Below are 21,230 nucleotides of genomic sequence, written 5' to 3' on the forward strand. Positions count from 1 at the left end.
CCGAAGATTTTAGTCCCGATAGGTTTTCAATAGAGTTAATCTTTAAACCATCCATCCCTGACAACATCACCAACTGGAGAGTATTCAATGACGATCCAGTCATCGTAAATTTCCTCACTTTTGAAGGATACTACTCAAATCAAATAATTGATGAAGACCATCATGATCACCAAATTCAGAAAAATAGCACTGATAACGCTATACCTAAATCGGTGGTTAAGTTAGAAGATTTATATGATTTAAAAAGTTGGTTTAAAAGGTCTGCCAATTCTAAACTCTACAGTTCAACTCTGAACTATGAATTAGTGAACCTAGGAACCGATCAGAAGCCGCAAAACGTTAATCTGGGCCACGGCCTAGCTCCTGAAGAAAAATCAGCATATATCCGTCTTCTAAGACAATTCAAAAACGTTTTCGCGTGGAATTACGATGAGCTGAAAACATACAACACTTCTATCATTCAACACACTATCCCTATGATTGACAATGAAAAACCTGTCCAGCAGAAGCTCAGGAAAATCCACCCCAACTTAGAAAATCAGATAAAGACTGAGCTAAATAAATTGTTGAGAGTCAGAATAATTTTCCCCGTCAGACACTCCAAATGGGTATCCAATATGGTGCCTGTTAGGAAGAAAAACGGAGATATTAGAATCTGTATTGATTTCCGGAATCTCAATAAAGCCTGTCAGAAAGACAATTTTCCCCTCCCACCTATGGAGCAAATACTACAGGCAGTAGCGGGCTCAGAATTAATGTCTTTCCTGGATGGATTTTCAGGATACAATCAAGTGCTGGTGCATCCCGATGATTAGTTGAAAACCACATTCCGAACCAAGTGGGGCACATACGCATATCAGAAGATGCCATTTGGTCTGATCAATGCTAACGCTACCTTTCAGAGAGCCATCGACATCGCATTTAAAGGTTTGGTCAATAAATCGGTAGTGATTTACCTGGATGATATAACAGTGTACTCCAAGAAGCGAAGCGACCATCTCAAAGATGCTTAAGGTATGGAATTTCACTTAACCCAAAGAAATCTTTTTTCGCATTAAGTGAAGGGAAATTGCTCGGATTCATAGTGTCGAAATCTGGTATTCACATTGAACCTGACAGAATCAAAGAAATTTCCGAAATATCCATACCCCATAACAAAAAGCCCATGCAATCTTTCCTCGGACAAATCAATTTTGTAAAAAGATTTGTCCCCGATTTTTCACGTATTATTTCTCCTTTACAAAATATGATAAAAAAGAATTCAAGTTTTAAATGGGGCATAGATGAGCACGAAGCATTCAACTTGATCAAACAAGCTATCATCAACGCTCCATCTTTAGCTACCCCAAATTTTTCAGAATCCTTCATCTTATACACTTTTGCCTCAGAAAAATCTTATGCCGCGATTTTGACTCAAGTAAACCAAGAAAAGGCGGAAGCTCCAATCGCATTCTTTAGCTCGAACTTACAAGGTGCTGAACTCAATTACTCAGACGTGGAGAAACAGGCTTATGCTGTTTTCAAAGCGATCAAATATTTCAGACCTTTCTTACTTAAAGCCCATACCAAAGTCGTAGTACCGTTTCCAGCGGTAAGAAACCTTTTGGTACAAAAGGATGTGGGCGAAAAGAGAGCAAATTGGATTACCGCGCTACAAGAATATGATCTTGAGATCAAACCAGCAAACATCGTAAGAGGTCAAGGCTTCTGCAAGATGTTAGCTGGAGCATCGCAAATTCCAGAGAACTCATCTGAAGAGGTACACACGTATGAGGTAAGCCTAAACGACGCAGAATCATTATATGCGGACACCATTTATTATCTTAAGAACGGGTATGCTCCGTCACACCTGGATCACACCAAGAAAAGAGCTCTGAGGTTGAAAGCTAAACAATACCAGCTCGTAAATGATGTTCTGTTTAAAAGGAATTATGATTCTGTACTTCTTAGGTGTCTTGAGAAAACTGAAGCCGAAAAGGTTTTGCAGGAACTCCACGATGAACCAGCAGGTGGACACTATGCTAGAGAGACTACTGCGCATAAGATCTTACGTGCAGGATATTATTGGCCCACGCTGTTCAAAGACTCATACAATTACGTAAGGAAATGCCAAATCTGCCAGACTGCCGCAGGGAAACAAAGGAAATCGTCCATGCCACTACAGCCGGTCAACATCGAGCAACCATTCAACCAATGGGGCTTGGACATAATAGGTGAGATCGTTCCTCACTCTTCTAAGCAGCATAGGTATATCCTCACAGCAACAGATTATTTTACTAAATGGGTAGAAGCAGTTCCTCTCAAGACAGTTAATTCTGAAAACATTATTGAATTCATAGATCAATTTATCATCACTAGGTTTGGATTGCCAACGGCCTTAATGTTTGATAATGCATCATACTTTTCTGGAAATGCAATGACTGAGTTTGCATTAAAAAGAGGGTTCAAATTGAAATATTCTGCTAATTACTATCCGCGAGGTAATGGGTTGGCTGAATCAACAAACAAAAACCTAATCAGGATTATCAAAAGAACAGTCGACCAAAACCAAAAGAATTGGCACAAAGCGCTGGTAAATGCTTTATGGGCAGATAGAATCATGAAGAAAGCTTCAATCGGCACTTCTCCCTTTAATTTAGTTTATGGGAAAGAAGTGGTTCTTCCAACTCACTTAGTCATTCCCTCTTTGTCTCTAGTAAAACACATCGATGAAGTATCTACTTCCTCTTTGCAATTAAGACAAATGGAAATAATCAAACTAGAAGAACGCCGAGAACAAGCTAAGAAAACCCATGCTCACCACCAAGCGCTAATAAAATCCTCTTTTGACTCAGCCATCATAACCAGAAAGAACTTTCAGATGGGAGATTTAGTTTTGAAATGGGATAAGCTCATGAAGAAAAGGGAAAACATACGAAATTTCAGAAGCTGTGGCTTGGTCCTTTTCAGATTGTAGAAGTCATAGGCCCATCAACGTTTGTGTTGCAGGATTTGGCAGGTAGAAGAGATTCTTTGCCTGTGAATGGACAGATTCTTAAAATGTATTTTCCATAGAAGATCACTCTTCTATTTTTTGTAGGATAGTTTTAGTTTCTTTTATTTTTGTTTACTCTTTCTTATAAATAAAACCGGTTGTAAATGATCATTGAATAAGATTCATGAAAGAGCACACTAACTCTCTATCAGATTTTGATTTCACTTGTACAAATAGCAAAACTTTTCGAAAAATCTGATTTTTATTATTGACAAATAGAGTTAACTTTAGCCTGAATAATGATATTAGTTTCAACCTTTTGAAAGACTTTGATGAAATCAACCTTTGGTTAAAAATTGCTTTATCCCAGCACAATGAAAGGTATCATCGATAATAAAATAAATATTCTCTGCAAAGCTGTGATTTTCAAAGCTCTATTATTGTCGTCCAGAGCTTTCTTAAGGAAAAACAATGACTTCCTCCCTGCCAAAGGAAACCGCAGCATTCAGAGAAACAATCCGAGAAAGCACTATATCTCAAGGAATAAGAGGTCTCATCACGAGCCGGCTTATCATGATCACAGATATTATAACTTGCTGACTTTGCCAATACTGTCTATCAAAACAGGGCAACGACTCAAGATTGTTGCAATCAAAAGACAAGGGGTCTCATCACGAGCCAGCTTGTTCAGCAAAAGTGTAAATCAAGTGAATGACTGTGTCATAATTTGGCCACCAAACCAAGACATTGTTCTTTAGAGAGTAAAAAAAGGAAAAAGTGCCAAAAAAGGATTTTTCTCTGAAATGTTGTAAATAACCTTAAGCAGGAAAAAGGATCATTGCTGGATAACATGGTAACCCTGTCGAGGCTATGGACGCTTGCGGGCAGCAGAGGCTCTACCTACGACAAATGAGCATATTTTAAAGCCAGCACGCAGAGAAGACCTTATTTTATCTTTTAAAAAGGACCGAATAATGTCTGGTATGAATGCAAGAACTAAGCCTAGGGAAGCAGACAATTGGAATAAAAGAAGGGTTGAAACAAAGTATCATTGACAGGATGAGGGGTAATCTACTCTATCTGTCCATAACAAAATTTAGACATATGAAAACTTTTCTGTTTCGGAAGTGGAAATGTCAATAGAAAAGCAGAGATAACTGGTTCTCCAGAGTGAATCGCCATTGTTGTGGTCAACAACAACCCCCCTCTTTGTTTAGTATTAGCAATAATATCAAGCAAAGGGGGACCCTTAACAAAAATCCCAAAAATATTTTTATCCAAATTTTTGTATTTTAACTCCCTAAAAGCTATATCGCATCGCAGAGAGAGAGTGAAGAGTTTTCCTATGCGCATAAATAAGCTACAAAGAAGCGATGCGAAATTCATCGCATCGCATATTCTGAAAGCGCCCTTAAAAGAAAATGAGAAGGAATCGCCGACGGCCGATGTGCGACGTCGCATATCGCAAACGTCGCAAAAGCAGCACACAACGAGCAAATGAAAATTGCGATATTGCGATTTGCGATCTGCGATCCTACAATCTGTGATTTTGCGATTTGCGATCTGCGACGAATGAAACTATTAATTGCTGCAATACAAATCGCAGAAACCACTCATCGCAAAGTTTCTTCGGCATGATTTGTAAACCCAAAATCGAGCGCTCACCTTAAGTGAAATTAATGATGGCACGCTTGAGTATCCAAAGATGATCATGTTGCGTTTTTCGAAGAGTCAAGTCCTTATGAGTGTCATGATTATGCATTCATTAGAGTTTAAAGCTTTCATGTCAATCTTTTCATATCTCTTTTCCTTTGCGTAAACTGCAAGGCATCAACTAATATAAATCTATATGCAGGAAACATCCAAGGAAAAGGGGAAAGCGCCTATACTTGAAGAACAGAGAGGAGATGCCTTCACAAATGAATGCCGCATGCAGCAGAGCCGCGGAGTCCAGAGTATCACTCCACAGACACTGATGAAAATAGACTATCCAAGACTCAGAATCAAAGGCGCACAAAAGCAGCATGTTTGCAAAAGATCCTGAAGCTCAGATTGGGTAAAGCAAAAAGAAAAACGCTGAAAAGGAATGATGCTTCAGAAAAGCCTGGAACAAAGAATGGAAGCAATTTTCAATACGTAAGATTGTTCAGGCAATGAAATCCCTAACTCATTGAGTCATTCACACGGTCGGAAACCGAAATAGCAACAACACAATCAGTTTGAAAGAAATCTGGGTTATATTAAGTATACACACAGCAAAAAACACCCAATCAGAGGGAGATTTTCAAAAATATCTTCTGAGTTGTTAGAAAGAGGTGCCAGCTTTTGTTATTTCTACTTTCATCGCCCGAGCAAAAGGAAAAGACAACCAGCCGACTCTTTCCAGGCGAACCTCACATTGCTTACAGCACTAAGGAGCAGATACAGAAACTGTTAGAAATTAGATTCAATTTTTAGAAATAAATTTGCTTTAGTAAAAGGGCGGTCATTTGAAGCCGTTCCCTAAATTTGTGTAATTAAAATTAGTTAGTTAGTAGTATTTAACCCTTCTCATGGCATTTGGAGAAGGGTCCGGAAATTTGTCAAAAAACCTGTCCTCAGAACATGCACTTTTGCACCCTCGGAGGGGGTTTTTGATGAATGGATGGATCGAGATTTATTTATGTTTGCATTTTAATGTCTGCTACTGATGTTGCACTTCTGTACTCTTAGTAGATGTTAGAAGTAAGTAGAGATAAATCGTTATTGCTTGAAGTTTGTGGGTGAAATCAGTCATAAATGGTACTTTTATCTCTTGATTAATTTCTGCTCATATTCTTAGAGTGATATACAGCTGATTTGTTTATATGTTAATGTATGAATGTCTGGATTACCATTTGGCACTTTTGTACGGTGGAATCATTTGTTTGTGCTTAACATATGAATAACTGATTATGCGATATGCTTTTCACAACTGCTTTCCCTAACTCCTTATGCAGAACGGTTCATCTTAAATTAATTTATATTCTTATGATAGCTGAATGATCTTTATTACCAGTTGTTGTATGAAATCTTTTTTAGATCGCATAATGAAAGAATTTTACCCCGGGTTAGTATAGATTAGATGTGTTGTTTTTGTTAGATTACAGTAGCATAGAGTCAGTTTAGAGTCTAGAATTAAATTAGTTTAAAATTACCTTTAGATTAGTGTCTTCAAAATCTACACACACACACACATCTTTTAGATTGGAAGCTGGTCCCATCATCCCCAGTCGGACCCGCTACACCAAACGGGCAAGGAGCCGCCAACCAGGTTCCCGATCGGTGGGTATCCCCCTTGTTGTTGACCCGATTTCGGGGCCCCCAACAGTAGGTTGGGGGTTGCCAATGAAGATGTCGTGTGCCACCTATTCTCTTTTACTTTGACTGGTGTAGCCTCCACATGCTATTTCAGTTTGAGAATAGGGTCGATTACCTCTTGGGATTCTTTTCAGCATGCATTTTTGGACAAGTTTGGTGATGAAAAAACACCTGCGGCCTTAGTTTTAGAATTATCTTGTCTGAAAATGGAAAGCAAGGAGAAACTTAAGGATTTTAACATCCAGTTCAACACCTTGTTCAACAGAATCCCAGTCACCACCAGACCTGCTGAAGAGGTGCTAATGGAATTCTATATCTCTACTCTCCATGTCCCTACAACAATGTTGGTTAAAAGGAGTAATGTGCAAACCTTACAAGGTGCTATCGATGAAGCAGTGAAAGTTGAAAATGAAATGATCAGCCTCACAACATTCCACCCTACAACTAGAGAAAAGAAAGCCTCTCAAAAATCCAAGAATAATAATGGAAATGATAACAAAGGGGCTGAAACTAAAGACAAGGACACCACGGATGTGGAAGGGTTGCATCAAATCATTAAGAAACTTATGAACACAGTCACTGATATGAGAAGGAATCATGGAGAGAGTATAGTGGTAACGGAGGAGATTATAATAATATAAAAACTTTCAAGCCTTTCTACTGTAAGAAAATAGAAGGTGGTCATGGTCAGCTTGCATTTCCTACTCCACTTAATGAAGGGGCTTTAAACACAAAAGAATTGGCTCTAACTGGATCACTCCTCAACAAAGAAGAACCTATACTAGAGCTTGAACCAAAACAAGGAGACGAGGAGGAATACCAAGTAGAAGAACCCTTGGATGAGGAAACCCAAATTAATGTGTTGTGGGATTTCCATAATGATGAGAATGACGATGAGGGAGATGACACTACAGAAATCAATGCTAATGAAATCCACATGTGCAGTAAAGGGCCGCTTCCAAGTGCGACAAATCCCTTAGACCAAACAAAGCAAGATGTTCGACTTGTGAAAGAATCTACACCCAGAGTTCTTGTTGAGAAGAGTGGGCCTGGCGGCCAATCCACAAATACCCTTGTTGCAAGTCACCCAGAGAAAGAAAATGCGTCTCCCACTGCAACGAAGGCTACTCAACATGGTAAAACCCCACTTAAAAATGGAAAAGAATGTATGTTTACTCTACCCTATCTTGTCTATAACATTCATTATAATATTGTGGATGATCTCAAGAAGTCTGGGGCCAATATGACAAATTTTGACTTGTTAAAATTAACACAGCAAAGAGATTTGGTGTTGAACGCTATGAATGAGTGGAACTGCAAAACCCCCACCACCTAAAGCACCCAAACCAAGAAGCCAATGTCCAAACCTGTTAGTACCACTAGTGTAGCCCAAATACCCTCAACTATGGAGGCCATGTTGTCTAAAATGAATCAAAAACCCCAAGATGTTAGCGCAGCCATGATAGGGAGGAAATCAAAATCTATGACCCCACCATTCCTCATTATGTTTGACATTTTCAACATGAATGTCCACAATTGCTTGGTAGATTCTGGTGCCTCATCCACTATCATGCCTTATGCTGTGGCTAAAAGACTTCGGGCCATACCTGAAAAAGTTGGAACTTGAATCATGCAATTGTTGGAAATAATACTGAGAGGGGGGTGAATCAGTATTATCAAATTCTTTTCAATATATCTTCCTTATTTATACTTTGAATAATTCTTCAAATATTGATCATTACTTTGTATGTCAGTATCATAAAATAATGAGCAGGAACAAGAAAAGAAAATAGTCACACAAAAGAACACCAGATATAAGGTGGAAACCCAATGTGGGTGAAAACCACCTGCTGCAATATGTCTCTATCTTCTTTTAATAAGAAACTCATTTTACAATGATTTTGTACTGGTGCAGTCCTTTACCAGTACGCAGGCTACAACCTGCAGAGAGCTACAACCCTCTTAGCTCTTGTACTAGCCAAGATACTAGTACGTAGGTGCTGGCCTACTAAAGGCTACAACCTTCTCTTTCTTCCAGGGACCACGTTTCATAAATTTTCAGACTGGATCCATGAACATCAATCAATCATCAAGTATATCTGCATCAAACAATCTCCTTTTCCCAATTAGCACTGAATCAAGTAAACACTTCTCTGACAGCTGTACCCAGAACACAGTAACAATAACCACACACCAAATTCTAAGCCCAGAATACTGCAGCAATAGACAGAAACAGCTAGATCATAATTTAAAGATATACGCTACTTCAACAACCTGAAACCTGCATGCAGATCTATAAAGGATAATTCCTTCTTTCAAATATTCAGACACTAATTAACCCAGATTGTCAGATTTATAGATCAAGCATGCACCTCATATAACAGATCAAAATCATGCAAAGATACTATTATTCAAGCATAAAGATTATGACCCATCAAAAGAACTTATCCTTCTTTATGCGCTAAGGTTCCTCCTTCATTCAGATCCAGATCTGCACCATAACCAATCACAAATATTTCAGATCTAGCACTTATTAGATATTCAATTCATTCGATAATTCTTTGCCAAATGATCTCCTTCCTCTTTTATAGTCTTAGGCCTTCCACAATACCACGGTCCAAAACCATAGGATCAAAAAATTGTTGGACTAATACCATGAACCAACCATGAAAGTGCGTGAGATCAACACTTTTGGATGCAATACCACGGGCCAAAACCATAGGATCAAAAACTGTCGAACTAATACCATGAACCAACCATGAAAGTGCGTGAGATCAACACTTTTGGATGCAATACCACGGGCCAAAACCATAGGATCAAAAACTGTCGAACTAATACCATGAACCAACCATGAAAGTGCGTGAGATCAAACCTTTTTTCTACATGAAATAAACTTTTCTCTGTATAAAAGTGCGTGAAATTTTTCTCTCCATGAAATAAACTTTTCTCTTCATAAAAGTGCGTGAACTTTTCTCTACATGAAATAAACTTTTCCCTGCATAAAAGTGCGTGAACTTTTCTCTACATGAAATAAAATTTTCTCTGCATAAAATTGCGTGAACCTTTCTCTATATGAAATAAACTTTTCTCTGCATAAAAGTGCGTGAAATTTTCTCTACATGAAATAAACTTTTCTCTGCATAAAAGTGCGTGAACTTTTCTCTACATGAAATAAACTTTTCTCTGCATAAAAGTGCGTGAACATTTCTCTACATGAAAGAAACTTTTATCTTCATGAAAGTGTGTGAACTTTGCTGCACTATAATTTATCATCTTAGATGAGTGGGTTGCCATCAAGTACAACATATGTATCATAATGCCAACAATCTCCCCCTTTGGACTTGATGGCAACAACAACCAATCACTCTCCCCCTTTGACATCAAGGGCAAAGGGTTATGCTCCCCCTAAGAACATGCTCCCCCTGACTATAAACCAGATCTGCAAAGAAGAACCATAATCCATCAAACACCATAAATGACCATGAAAGAGAGATAGAGACATATTGCAGCAATATTCAGACCAGCATCCATGATCTCCTTCTGTACTTCCTCCATAATGCCAACAATGCATGATATGCTCCCCCTGAACCTGTGCCATTCGATCTTTGACTAATCCGCAACCCAGCACATGTACGCATATACTTCAGATGAACCTTGCGTACAACCAACAATCAGAAGAGATTCAACAACAAGATGATGCATCAACAACCCCCAGCTTTTGCCTGAGGTATTCAAATGTCTCCCTAGGCAATGGTTTGGTGAGTATATCAGCAACCTGTTCCTTAGAAGGAACATACTCCAACTTGACCTTTTGTTCAAGCACTTGTTCCCGGAGAAAGTGATACTTGATTGGTATGTGCTTGGTTTTTGAATGCATGACTGGGTTCTTTGAAATGCTGATTGCACTTGTATTATCACATAAGATGGAGATGGGTGGTGTACAAGTGATTTGAAAATCTTGCAAGGTCTGCATCATCCAAAGGAGTTGAGTGCAGCAAGATGCAGCAACAACATATTCTGCTTCAGCTGTAGACAAGGAAATCGAACTCTGTGTCTTGCTGAACCAAGATACTAATCTGGAACCCATAAAGAATGCACCACCACTTGTGCTCTTCCTGTCATCCACGCTTCCGGCCCAATCTGCATCAGTATAAGCATGAAGTGTGAGATCTATATCTCTAGGATACCATAATCCATAATTTTGAGTCCCTTGAAGATATTTGAAGATTCTCTTTACTGCCTGAAGATGAGTTTCCTTTGGATTTGCCTGAAATCTTCCAACTATTCCGACTACATGCATGATGTCTGGTCGGGTACCTGTCAAATAAAGTAGACTTCCAATCATAGAACTGTAGGTTGGTTGATGTACTGCTGCTGATTCATCATTTGCACTGAGGCTACATCCTTTGACCATGGGTGTACATACTGGTTTTGCATCTTCCATGCCATATTTCTTCAAAATCTGCTTGAGATACTTGGTTTGAGACAAGAAGATCCCTCCTTCCTTTCGTTGGATTTGCAGGCCAAGAAACTATGTCAATTCTCCAAGCAAGGACATTTCGAATTCTTTCTGCATCACCAAGGCAAAGCTTTGACTCATAGATTCTTCATTGCTGCCAAAGATAATGTCATCTACATACAAAACAAGTATTAGCAATTTGTCATTTTCAATTTTTATATAAAGATTGCTATCTGCTGATCCTTTTGAAAAACCTTGTTGATGAAGATATTTGTCCAAACGATAGTACGAAGCCCTTGGAGCTTGTTTAAGACCATAGAGAGCCTTTTTCAATCTGCATACAAGATTTGGATCATTTCCAAGAATGAAACCATCTGGCTGCTCAATGTATACTTCTTCTTCTAAGTCTCCATTCAGAAAGGCTGATTTCACGTCCATTTGAAATACTTTGAACTTTTGAAAGCTTGAGAGAGCAAGGAACATTCGGATGGCCTCAAGTCTTGCAACAGGAGCAAAAGTTTCCTCAAAATCTATTCCTTCTTACTACGCATACCCTTTACAAAAAAGTCTTGCCTTGTTTCTAATTACTTCCCCATTTTCATTAAACTTATTTTTGAAGACCCATTTTGTCCCTATAACATTCTTATCCTTTGGTCTAGGAACCAACTCCCAAGTGTTGTTCTTTTCGATCTGCTCAAGTTCTTCATCCATTGCTTTGACCCAACATTCATCTTTGCATGCCTCTTTTACATTTTGTGGTTCAGTGGAGGAGAGTAATGCCAAATAGCTTGAAGCTTCTGCAATTGTTCTTCTTGTTTGTACACCTGCTTCTTTCTGCCCCAAAATCTGAGATTCTGGATGATTCTTCTGAACATACCGGGATGGAGTCTTCTATTCTATCCTTATCTGTTCCTCTGGTGCTTCTTGAGGTTCTTCTTCTTCATCATTCTGTCTTTGAGGGTAGTCTTCATCTTCTTCGATATTTTCATGATTTACTTGCCTAGGAATGTATCCCTTTTCATCAACCACTACATCAATGTTGTCAACAATTCTTCCAAGTCTTTTATTGTAGCACTTATATGCTTTGCTGTGTGGAGAATAACCAAGAAGAATGCCTTCATCTGCTCTAGGTTCAAGTTTGCCAAGTTGCTCATCAGTATTCTTAATATAGCATTTGCTCCCAAAGATTTTGAAGTGCTTTACCGAAGGAGTCTCACCATACCAGAGCTCATGAGGAGTTTGAGTGTTGTTCACTCGGACATTTGTTTTGTTGAGAATAACAACTGCAGCATATGCAGCTTCACCCCAGAAAGTTGCGGGAGTTCCAGACTCATCAAGCATAGCACGTGCCATTTGTTGGACTGTTCTGTTCATCCTTTCCACCACTCCATTTTGCTGAGGAGTTCTAGCTGTAGAGAATTCCCTTCTTATCCCATGTTCTTCACAGAAATCGAAAAATTCATTTGAGGTAAACTCCCCACCTCTGTCAGACCTGAGGCACTTAATTTTGTAACCTGATTCATTTTCAACCAAGGCTTTGAAGGATTTGAATTTCTCGAATGCTTCGTCTTTGTGCTTCATAAGTCCTAACCAAACAAACCTGTAGAAATCGTCAATGAATAATATCAAGTATTCTTCTCCTCGAGGTGTCCTTTTCCTAAATGGACCACATACATCTGTATGGACTAGCTCAAGAGGCATGCTAGCTGATCCTTCCTTCTCTGGAAAGTTAGTTCTGGTTTGCTTTCCAAACTGACATGATTTGCATATGGTGTTGTCTGGAATTTTGATATCTGGAAGACCACGAACAGCCTGATATTTGCATGCTTTCCTTATTTGTGAAAAGCTTAGATGCCCCAACCTCCGGTGCCATAACCAGTGTTCATCATCCTTGCTCAAATAACATTGTTTTTGTCCTTCTTCAAATATGTATAGATTATTTGGAGTTCTTCTACCTTTGATCACTGTTTCACCTGTATCAAGATCACGAACACGACATCCATTTGATCTAAATATCACCTCGGTTCCTTGATCACACATCTGGCTGACACTTAGAATATTATGCTTCAATCCATCAACATACAAAACATTTCCAGCTTTGACCTTTTCTTTTAACTGAGCAGTGCCTTTTCCTTTTATAGCTGCAGGAGTATCATTTCCAAAAGAAACTTTCTTTCCCTTTTCTAAAGCAGAATATGATTCAAGTTTTTCTTTATCACCTGTCATATGTTTCGAACATCCACTGTCAATGTACCATAGATTTTCTTGTCCTTCTGCATAAAATGCTATCCCACATCTTTCTGTTTGTGGTTCCTTTATTCTCCATGTTCTGGTGCTTGAGGCTTGTTCCTTTGTCTGCTGAAACCTGCTCCTGCATTCAGAATCTTCATGACCAAAGTTATTGCAAATAGAACATTCAACTTCATTTTCAAGAGCCGAAAAGTTGTTATAGGTCCTTTTTGTAATCCAGATCATACTTCTTTGTTTTTGAGCTTCTCTAGTCATGATTGTTTTATATGCAACACATTGAGCTGCTTTGTGACCAAAGTTATGGCAAGAGAAACATTGCTCATTGAAAAAACTTCTGTAATTATCAAATCTACTGGCCAAATGATTGTAATTTCTATTGTCATCCATTCTTGAAGCAAATTGAGAAGATTTTACCTGTGGCTGGTTGTAGCTTTTGTTCATCCTTAAGACAGATTGCCCCTGGTTTACCTGATAGTCTTTGTTCGTTCTTGATGTAATTCGTCCCTGCTTTACCTGGTGATCTCCATTGTGCTTTTGCTCATTCCTTCTTGCTGCATCAAGATAACTCTTTGAGGTGGATGCTTGAGATGTTTCTCCATTATACCCCAGACCTGTCTTGTTTAGCGGAGAACGCTGTACATTGATGATCTCATCCAGAGTTTCAGATCCTTTGACAAACTTAAGATTAATAGCCTTTGTTTTCTCAATTTCTTTTCTAAGGCCAACAATTTCACCTTCTAACTTTTCAAGATATTTTTCTTTTTCATCAATTTGAAATTGTAGAGTATCAATGATCATATTCGTTTCTTCTATACATGTCTTAAGTCTAGAAATCTCATCATAAAAACTATTCACATCTATAGCATCCATGTAATCATCATCTTCAAATGCCATTAAAAGTTTATAGTCATTACCTCGTTCATCTTCATCACTATTTGATAGACCATCACTGTCTTCATGAGTGTAGTAGCTTTTCTTATTTGCATTCTGTTTCTTGTTCCATCTAGCAGGTTCCTTTCCTTTGTCAATCTTATCCTTATGAGGACATTTGGCAGCATAATGACCTACTCTTCCACAAGCAAAACATTTAAAAGGTAGCTTACCTCTGAACCTTCCAGTACCCCGTTGAAGATTTCTGACAAATTTTGATTCTTCTTCTTCTTCTGGCACGTGACTTGATTCATAGTAGTCTCCTTTGCCTGAAACCTTAAAAGAAGCTTCTCTCCTGTCTGATGGACCTCCTTTTCTCATTTCATAAGCAGTTAGAATTCCGTGTAGCTGAGACATAGTAAGAGTTCGTAGATTTTCCTTTTCTTCTATTGCAGATACTTTAGATTCAAACTTGGGGGACAATGATCTTAGGACTTTTTCAACCACAACAGCCTCTTTTATTTCTTCACCCAAGTTTTTCATACAATTAACAATCTCATCTACCCGAAGGAAATAGTTAGCCACACTTTCATCATTATACATTCTGAGATTCTCATACTGAATCCTGAGGGTTTGAAGTTTTGCACGTTTTACCTGTTCATCTCCTTTGTAGCTCAAAACAATCTTGTCCCATATTTATTTTGCGGATTTATATTGCATAACCTTCATGAATTCAGATTGAGATAGACATCCTAGAAGAGTATTAACCGCCTTTGCATTTGTTTCATATGTCTTCTTCTCAGCCGAATCTGTAGGAGTAGCTGATGGAAAAGTATACCCTGTTTCTATAATGTCCCATACTTCTGTACCCAAAGATTGAAGATAGGCAGTAACTCTTACCTTCCAATATACGAAGTTTGTCCCATCAAAAATCGGTGGCCTGATTGATGCTTCCCTCTCGTAGTTGCTCATGATGTTAGATCTTCCTTCAAGCGATCAAGCTTCTTCAGAAGGACCTGCTCTGATACCAATTGTTGGAAATAATACTGAGAGGGGGGGTGAATCAGTATTATCAAATTCTTTTCAATATATCTTCCTTATTTATACTTTGAATAATTCTTCAAATATTGATCATTACTTTGTATGTCAGAATCATAAAATAATGAGCAGGAACAACAAAAGCAAATAGTCACACAAAAGAACACCAGATATAAGGTGGAAACCCAATGTGGGTGAAAACCACCTGCTGCAATATGTCTCTATATTCTTTTAATAAGAAACTCCTTTTACAATGATTTTGTACTGGTGCAGTCCTTTACCAGTATGCAGGCTACAACCTGCAGAGAGCTACAACCCTCTTAGCTCTTGTACTAGCCAAGATACTAGTACGTAGGTGCTGGCCTACTGAAGGCTACAACCTTCTCTTTCTTCCAGGGACCACGTTTCATAAATTTTCAGACTGGATCCATGAACATCAATCAATCATCAAGTATATCTACATCAAACAATCTCCTTTTCCCAATTAGCACTGAATCAAGTAAACACTTCTCTGACAGCTGTACCCAGAACACAGTAACAGTAACCACACACCAAATTCTGAACCCAGAGTACTGCAGCAATAGACAGAGGCAGCTAGATCATAATTTAAAGATATACGCTACTTCAACAACCTGAAACCTGCGTGTAGATCTATAAAGGATAATTCCTTCTTTCAAATATTCAGACACTAATTAACCCAGATTGTCAGATTTATAGATCAAGCATGCGCCTCATATAACAGATCAAAGTCATGCAAAGATACTATTATTCAAGCATAAAGATTATGACCCATCAAAAGAGTTTATCCTTCTTTATGCGCTAAGGTTCCTCCTTCATTCAGATCCAGATCTGCACCATAACCCAATCACAAATATTTCAGATCTAGCACTTATTAGATATTCAATTCATTCGATAATTCTTTGCCAAATGATCTCCTTCCTCTTTTATAGTCTTAGGCCTTCCACAATACCACGGTCCAAAACCATAGGATCAAAAAACTGTTGGACTAATACCATGAACCAACCATGAAAGTGCGTGAGATCAACACTTTTGGATGCAATACCACGGGCTAAAACCATAGGATCAAAAACTGTCGAACTAATACCATGAACCAACCATGAAAGTGCGTGAGATTAATACTTTTGGATGAAATACCACGAGCCAAAACCATAGGATCAAAAATTGTCGAACTAATACCATGAACCAACCATGAAAGTGCGTGAGATCAAACCTTTTTTCTACATGAAATAAACTTTTCTCTGCATAAAAGTGCGTGAAATTTTTCTCTCCATGAAATAAACTTTTCTCTTCATAAAAGTGCGTGAACTTTTCTCTACATGAAATAAACTTTTCCCTGCATAAAAGTGCGTGAACTTTTCTCTACATGAAATAAACTTTTCTCTGCATAAAAGTGCGTGAACCTTTCTCTACATGAAATTAACTTTTCTCTGCATAAAAGTGCGTGAACGTTTCTCTACATGAAATAAACTTTTCTCTGCATAAAAGTGAGTGAACTTTTCTCTACATAAAATAAAATTTTCTCTACATAAAAGTGCGTGAACGTTTCTCTACATGAAAGAAACTTTTATCTTCATGAAAGTGCATGAACTTTGCTGCACTATAATTTATCATCTTAGATGAGTGGGTTGCCATCAAGTACAACATATGTATCATAATGCCAACAACAATTAGATAGGACAAATGTGACAGTAATTGGAGAATTGAAGGATGTGTTGATTCGAATGGTTGCTAAACCACAGTATGTAGGAATTTACAGGGTAAGTTCCTCAGAAAGAATACCAAAAGGACACCGCTCACAACCAGATCACAGATCAATACACCAGTATTTTTGACGTGGTTAAAACCCTCAAAGAGGGAAACAGTCCACGGCCTGTCCCAACGTGGGTACTACAGGCAATTTATTAATCAAAGAATAAAAATTTACATAAGCTTCTCTCATGCACGGATTACCCGAACAATTACCCGAACAATGACCCTCCATGTGCTTTAAATAGAACTCATGGACCAATCGGGTGTCAAGCCACGGATCAAGTGTCGGTAATACCGAGGAGAGAATGAACCGTCGGATCACTACATATCGTGACCGTCGGATTGTAAGTTACAAAATGTACAACGGTAAAGAAACACACTTTACCTAACTCTATACTAGACCAAGTTGAACTTAACTATTTCCTATGTGTCGGAATATCCTAACATCCCCCCTTAAGAACAACTTGGGATAGGATTGAAGGATTTACAAATATGACACAATAGGAGAAGGAAGGAGGCACTAGAGCCTATCCCCCCTTAGTGACAACTTCCTGAACTCCAAGCATATATCGAAGTTTAGTGAACTTCGCCTCTGTGAGAGCCTTTGTGAAGATGTCTGCAACCTGATCATCTGTTGAACAATATTGCACTTCAAGAACATGGTCATGAATGAGCTTTCTGATGAAGTGCATGTGTAGTTCAATGTGTTTGCTGCGCTGATGCTGGACTGGATCTTTGCATAGCTGAATGGCACTTTGATTATCACACCAAAGTGTGGTTGGATGCTGCTGCTCAAAGCCAAACTCTGATAGGATCTGACGAAGCCACAAGGCTTCCTTACTAGCTTCCACGACACCACGATACTCTGCTTCTGCTGACGAAAGAGAAATGGCAGCCTGTTTCTTACAAGCCCATGTAATAGGTCCTGAACCAAGAGTGAAGACATAACCGGCAGTAGACTTCCGATCATCAGGGTCACCAGCCCAATCAGAATCAGTGAAACCAACTAACAGAGGAGCTGCTTTGGCACTGTAATGAATCCCAAACTGTACTGTACCTCGAACATAACGAAGTATTCTTTTAGCTGCTTTCCAATGACTTTCACGGGGGTTTTGCATAAAACGAGCAACAAGGCCAACAACAAAGGAAAGATCAGGACGAGTATGGGTTAAATACAAGAGTTTTCCTACAAGTTGACGGTATAAGGTAGCATCAACTTCAGGAGAAGTACAAGAGACTGAAAGTTTGACTCCAGACTGAAAGGGAGAAGGGGCTGGCTTACAGTCTTCCATGTGAAAGTGACGAAGAATATCACAAGCATACTTGGACTGGGAAAGGAAAATACCCTCCTTGGATTGCAAGACTTGAAGACCGAGAAAATAGTGTAAGTGTCCTAAGTCTGTCATTTCAAATTTCTTTTTAAGGCTGGACTTCACATGGTTTATAAGGTTGGGATCACTACCAGTAAGAATAAGATCATCAACATAAAGAACAAGGATGATAAGAGAGTTGCCCACTTTCTTGGTGTAGACAGTATTGTCAGAATGACACCTAGAAAAGCCAGATTCTAGAAGAAAGCTATCCATTTTGGCATACCAAGCCCGAGGAGCTTGCTTGAGGCCATAAAGGGATTTCTTAAGTCGACAAACAAGGCTGGAGTCTGTTTGTATGAAGCCAATGGGTTGTTCCATATAGATTTCTTCCTGCAAGTCCCCATGCAAGAAGGCAGATTTAACATCCATCTGATGGACTTCCCATTTTAAAGAGGCAGCAAGGGAAAGAACAAGGCGGATAGAGTTCATTTTGGCAACAGGGGAGAAGGTTTCAGTGTAGTCAATGCCTTCAACCTGTGAAAAGCCCTTAGCAACGAGACGAGCTTTATGTTTATCAACTTTCCCATCTGGTCCATACTTGGTTCTGTAAACCCATTTACATCTAACAAGTTTGCGTCCCTTTGGTAGAGGAACAAGATCCCATGTATCATTTGTCATCAATGAATGATATTCTTCATTCATAGCTGCTTCCCAATGTGGATGGCCTGAAGCTTCTGCAAAAGTGTCAGGATCATGATTTACTGGAGCTTGAGCCAGTAAAGAAGAGGCTCTTTCAAACTGAGAACGTGTACGTCGCTGATCTGTAGGATCACCGGCAAGATCACCTGCTGCATCCCGAGTAGCACGGACCCATCTTGGAAGTTGAGGATCCTGAGAAGGTGGGGGAGGATTATCATCCTCGCTTTCATCATCTGAAGAAGAAATGTTTTCAAAAGTAGAAGAGATAGGAAGAGGTGGCACATCCGCCGGACTAGGCTCGCAGGCCGATTTATTTTCATCAAATTTTACATCTCTTCTAATGATAACATTTTTGGACTTAAATGGAATAAGTCTATAACCTTTTACATCTTCAGAGTATCCAACAAAAGTACATTTCTCACTCTTAGGTTCTAAAGCTTTATGCTTTTCATCTGGAATATGGGCCCATGCTTCACTTCCAAACACACGAAAGTGACTTACATCTGGTTTAATGGAACTCCAAGCTTCTTCTGGAGTGATATTCTCTAGAACCTTAGTAGGAGTGCGATTGATTATATAATTTTCACAATTAATTGCTTCGGCCCAAAAACTAAGACTGAGTCCTTTAGATTGCAGCATACAATTAGCCATTTCCTTTAAGGTGCGATTTTTCCTTTCAGCTACACCATTTTGTTGTGGAGTGTATGGAACAGTATGTTGCATTTGAATTCCATTTTCGGTGCAAAAGTTGATGAATGTGTTTTTAACATATTCTCCACCATTATCAGTTCTTAGCTTAAGAATTTGATGTCCAGATTGTTTTTCAACAAAGGCTTTGAAGGCCAAAAATGTGTTAAATACTTCGCTCTTGAGTTTTAAGAAGTATACCCAAGTGCGTCTGGAGAAATCATCAATGAAAGTTAAGAAGTACTTGCAGCCAGAGAATGAAGCAACAGGAAGAGGACCACATAAATCACTGTGCACAAGCTGTAAAGGGGCTGAGGCGTGCCAAGAGGCACGTTTGTCAAAACTGTCCCGATGATGTTTTCCGAGTACACATCCGGAACAAACACCATCTCTGCAAGATACCATAGGAAGACCTGTCACCATATTTTCTTTGCATAGATGCTGAAGGGAGCGATAGTTTAAGTGACCAAATCGCTCATGCCAAAGTTTGCTCACTTCATCATTATGAGCAACAAATACTGAGGGAAGATTTGATGACCCAAAGTTGTGAAACTTATACAACCTTGTGGAATCATCAGCAAGACCAGTAGCTAGAATCTGTTTAGGATCTTTTAGATCCTTGATTACAACATCATGAGGTGAAAATTCAACAATTTTACCTTCACCTGAATGAGTTATCTGATAGACAGATAGAAGGTTGCAGGATAAGGTTGGAACACATAATACATCATTAAACTGACCATTGTCTAGATGAACAGTTCCAGTCCCTACAACATTAAGAGATCTATCATCACCAACATATATATTTTTGGTGTTACAATCATTTAAAGAAGAAAACATGGCTTGGTTTTTGGCCATGTGATAAGAGGCTCCAGAATCAATGAGCCACTCATGAGAATGAGAAGAAGAAGAAGATACATTTAATGCATAACCAGACTGAGATGATTGACAACGACATGCAGAAAGTGCCATTCCGGAAGTTGAAGTTGAAGTAGGCTCCACATGGATGTTATGTTTCTTCATTGCAGCTTCCAAGGCTTCCATCTTCTTAAAGCATTTAGATTCTAAGTGGTCATCTCGATTACAAAAGTTGCCATCTCGATTACAAAAGTTACAATGTCTATCAGTCTTCTTCCATTTGTTTTTATTGGTCTTATCATTTTGGTGAAATGATCTTTCATTTTGAGGCTGAGTTGGTTTAGGACCATTCTTTTGAGGATATGACTTCTTAGGATTCTTTGAATTTGGTTGCTGCTGGGCGGCTAACGCTTTCGTGGAAGAGTTTCCAAGATTAAGAAGACCAAGGTGTAAGAGTTTTTCTTGTTCTCTTATTAAGGAATCACAAAAGGAGTCAAAGGAAGGGGCCTTGTAGTCTTTTCCTTGACAAATGAAAGCTTCCCTTGTAGAATGGAAAGTGGAAACAAATACAGAGTAGGCTGGTCCCAACTTAGTAAGGATGGAATAAATAAGGTTACCATCTTCTTTCTTAACTTTAACACCTTCCAAGAGATATCTAAGGGTCTTGAATTTGGACAAGAAATCTTCAATGCAAGAAAAATTATTAGGATCCAAAGTAAGCAACTCATTTTCAAGTTGATGGGCTCTAATTTCATTTTTAATCCCAAAAACTTTAGCGAGTTTTTCTAATGCTTCATGAGGAGTCTCAAGTTCTGCAATGTGGAATCTAAGATCAGGAGAAATAGACATCCCTATCAAACCACGTGCTTGATCTTGTCTATTTTCCCATTTTGCAGCCTTGTCTTCATCTTTTGGTTTCTTCTCTTGGTCTGTGGCTATTCTGAAGAGACCTTTACTTCTAAGTAAATCTTCC

This window comes from Pinus tabuliformis, chromosome J (assembly GCF_031772625.1).
Source record: "Pinus tabuliformis cultivar Carrire ecotype Pingquan chromosome J, CPIR1, whole genome shotgun sequence".
Lineage (NCBI taxonomy): Eukaryota > Viridiplantae > Streptophyta > Pinopsida > Pinales > Pinaceae > Pinus > Pinus tabuliformis.